A 4482-nucleotide genomic window follows, 5' to 3' on the forward strand; every position below is an offset into this window, starting at 1 on the left:
AGAAAATAGAAATAAGAAAAGAATAAGGAAAAGAAAAATAAAAGAATAATAAAGAGAAAGTAAAAGGAAAATAGAAAAATAAAATGGGAAATAAAATAAAAGCAAAATCCCCAAAATAAGAAGCCAAGGCTACGGGATTTGCTGCTCCAAAACTCAAGGGAATTATCCCATGCTTCGCACCATCTTCAAGCACACAGCACACCATCACAGCCACTCATCAACATCAATCAACGGCCAACAATTTGCCACGCACAAATGGAGACCCAGCTGTGTGCGGCCGCACTCGTTGATTGTGCGCCCGCACCTGCTGAGGTTGGAATTGGGCTTGCTCGGAGGTACTTGCGGGACCGCTGCTACGGTGGCGGAAATGGAGTGAAGCAGGGTTGCGAGAGGTGGCTGGTTGTTGTGTGGCTGGAGTGTGTGTTGGGGTTTGTGGGCAGAGGTGGTGATTGGTGGTCGGAGTGATGGCTGGTGCGGTGGTGGAGTTGGAGTTGATGTTGCTGTTGAATTTGATGTTGCTGTTGTGGTGTGCGTGAAGGGCAGGGGCTGGAACAGGGGAAGGCAGAGGAAGAAAAGGGAGGAGTTGCTGCCTCCTTTCATCACCATCACCATCATCTCACTATCATCACCATGATGGTGATGAAGGTCAAAGTATGCAGTAGTTATCATCAATTTGGACTTCGAACCAACACCTACAAACGCACAAAAAAAACCGAGGAATAAAAAAAAAGTAAAATAAAACTAAAACCGATAAATAAAAGTAAAAGAAATAAAATAAAAATGAAAATAATAAAAGAAAGAAAATAAAATAAAATGAAAATAAAATAAAGAAAAGAAAATGAAATAAAAATAAAATCAAATAAACTAAAATAAAATAAAATAAAACTAAATCTATAAAATCTAAAATAAAAAGGAAACAACTAAAATAACGAAAATAAAAGAAATAAAAGAGAAAATACTAGAAAACCAAAGAAATGCTCAAAAGCCGTAAAATAAGAGAACAAAGGTAGAAAAGAGAGAAAAAGCATAAAACCGAGCATTTATTGAGCAAGAAAGCAATGAAAAGAGGACAAAAAGGACCTAAATGCTCATCAAATGTGTGCCATTTATGACACACATCATGTATGTGTTTGACTTTCATTTAATTCAATTAGCTTTATTGAATGCATTTCACTTTCATTTAATTCAAAAAGCTTTGTTTGAATGTGTTTAACTTTCATTTGACTCAAAAAATCTTTGTTGAATGCATTAGACTTTCATTTGATTCAAAAAGCTTTGTGTGAATGCGTTTGACTTTCATTTGATTCAAAAAGCGTTGTTTGAATGTGTTTGACTTTCATTTGACTCAATTAGCTTTGTTGAATGCATTTGAGTTTCATTTGATTCAAAAAGCTTTGTATTAATGTGTTTGACTTTCATTTGACTCAATTATAGTTATTTAATGCCTTTGACTTTCATTTGATTCAAAAAGCTTTGTTTGAATGTGTTTGATTTTCATTTGGCTCAATTAACTTTGTTGAATGCATTTTACTTTATTTGAATCAAAAAGCTTTGTATGAATGTGTTCTACTTGAATTTGACACAATTATCTTTGTTGAATGCAATTTACTTTCATTTGTTTCAAAAAGCACTGTTTCAATGTGTTTTACTTTCATTTGACTCAATTATCTTTATTTAATGACTTTCATTTGATTTAAAAAGTTTTGTTTGAATGTGTTTGACTTTCATTTTAGTCAAAAATCATTGTTGAATGCATTTGACTGTCATTTGATTCAAAAAGCTTTTTTTGAATGTGTTAGACTTTCATTTGACTCAATTAGCTTTGTTGAATGCATTTGACTTTCATTTGATTCAAAAAGCATTGTTTGAATGTGTTTGACTTTGATTTAACTCAATTAGCTTTGTAAAATGCATTTAACTTTCATTTGACTCAATTAGCTTTGTATGAGAGTGTTTGACTTTCATTTGACATTATTAACTTTGTTAATTGCATTTCACTTTCATTTTATTCAAAAAGCTTATTTTAAATGTGTTTGACTTTCATTTGACTCAATTAGCTTTGTTGGATGCATTTGACTTTCATTTGATTGAAAAAGCTTTGTTTGAATGTGTTTGACATTCATTTCACACAATTATCTATGTTGAGTGCATTCGACTTTTATTTGATTCAAAAAGCTTTGTATGAATGTGTTTGAATTTCATTTGACTAAGTTATCTTTAATGAATGCATTTTACTTTCATTTTATTGAAAAAGCTTTGTATGAATGTGTTTGACTTTCATTTGACTCAATCATCTTTATAAAATACATTTGACTTTCATTTGATTCAAAACCCTTTATTGAATGTGTTTAACTTTCATTTGAGTAAAAAAGCTTTGTAAAATGCACTTGACTTTCATTTGACTCAAAAAGCTTTGTTTGAATGTGTTTGACTTTCATTTCTCTCAATTATCTTTGTTGAATGCATTCGATTTTTATTTGATTCAAAAAGCTTTGTATGAATGTTTTGAATTTCAATTGACTCAATTATCTTTATTGAATGCATTTGACTTTCATTTTATTCAAAAAGCTTTGTATGAATGTGTTTGACTTTCATTTGACTCAATTATCTTTATTGAATGCATTTGATTTTCATTTGATTCAAAAACCCTTTTTTGAATGTGTTTAACTTTTGTTTGACTCAATTAGCTTTTTTGAATGCCTTTGACTTTCATTTGATTTAAAAAGCTTTGTTTGAATGTGTTTGACAATCATTTCACACAATTATCTTCGTTGAATGCATTCGACTTTTATTTGATTCAAAAAACTTTGTATGAATGTGTTTGAATTTCATTTGACTAACTTATCTTTAATGAATGCATTTTACTTTCATTTTATTGAAAAAGCTTTGTATGAATGTGTTTGACTTTTATTTGACTCAATCATCTTTATTGAATGCATTTGACTTTCACTTGATTCAAAAACCCTTTTTTGAATGTGTTTAACTTTCATTTGAGTTAAAAAGCTTTGTAAAATGCACTTGACTTTCATTTGACTCAAAAAGCTTTGTTTGAATGTGTTTGACTTTCATTTCTCTCAATTATCTTTGTTGAATGCATTCGATTTTTATTTGATTCAAAAAGCTTTGTATGAATGTTTTGAATTTCAATTGACTCAATTATCTTTATTGAATGCATTTGACTTTCATTTTATTCAAAAAGCTTTGTATGAATGTGTTTGACTTTCATTTGACTCAATTATCTTTATTGAATGCATTTGATTTTCATTTGATTCAAAAACCCTTTTTTGAATGTGTTTAACTTTTGTTTGACTCAATTAGCTTTATTGAATGCCTTTGACTTTCATTTGATTCAAAAAGCTTTGTTTGAATGTGTTTGACTTTCATTTGACTCAATTATCTTCGTTGAACGCATTTGACTTTCATTTGATTCAAAAAACTTTGTATGAATTAGTTTGACTTTCATTTGACTCAATTATCTTTATTGAATGCATTTGACTTTCATTTGATTCAAAAAGCTTTATTTGAATGTGTTTGACTTTTATTTGACTCAATTATCTTTATTGAATGCATTTCACTTTCATTTAATTCAGAAAGCTTTGTTTGAATGTGTTTGACTTTCATTTGACTCAAAAATCTTTGTTGAATGCATTAGACTTTCATTTGATTCAAAAAGCTTTGTGTGAATGCGTTTGACTTTCATTTGATTCAAAAAGCATTGTTAGAATGTGTTTGACTTTCATTTGACTCAATTAGCTTTGTTGAATGCATTTAACTTTCATTTGATTCAAAAAGCTTTGTATTAATGTGTTTGACTTTCATTTGACTCAATTATAGTTATTTAATGCCTTTGACTTTCATTTGATTCAAAAAGCTTTGTTTGAATGTGTTTGGCTTTCATTTGACTCAATTAACTTTGTTGAATGCATTTTACTTTATTTGATTCAAAAAGCTTTGTATAATGTGTTCTACTTGAATTTGACTCAATTATCTTTGTTGAATGCAATTTACTTTCATTTGATTCAAAAAGCACTGTTTCAATGTGTTTGACTTTCATTTGACTCAATTATCTTTATTTAATGACTTTCATTTGATTTAAAAAGCTGTTTGAATGTGTTTGACTTTCATTTTAGTCAAAAATCATTGTTGAATGCATTTGACTGTCATTTGATTCAAAAAGCTTTTTTTGAATGTGTTAGACTTTCATTTGACTCAATTAGCTTTGTTGAATGCATTTGACTTTCATTTGATACAAAAAGCATTGTTTGAATGTGTTTGACTTTGATTTAACTCAATTAGCTTTGTAAAATGCATTTAACTTTCATTTGACTCAATTAGCTTTGTATGAGAGTGTTTGACTTTCATTTGACATTATTAACTTGGTTAATTGCATTTCACTTTCATTTTATTCAAAAAGCTTTGTTTAAATGTGTTTGACTTTCATTTGACTCAATTAGCTTTGTTGGGTGCATTTGACTTTCATTT

The sequence above is a fragment of the Chenopodium album genome, chromosome 24, assembly GCF_948465745.1.
Source record: "Chenopodium album chromosome 24, dcCheAlbu1.1, whole genome shotgun sequence".
NCBI lineage: Eukaryota > Viridiplantae > Streptophyta > Magnoliopsida > Caryophyllales > Amaranthaceae > Chenopodium > Chenopodium album.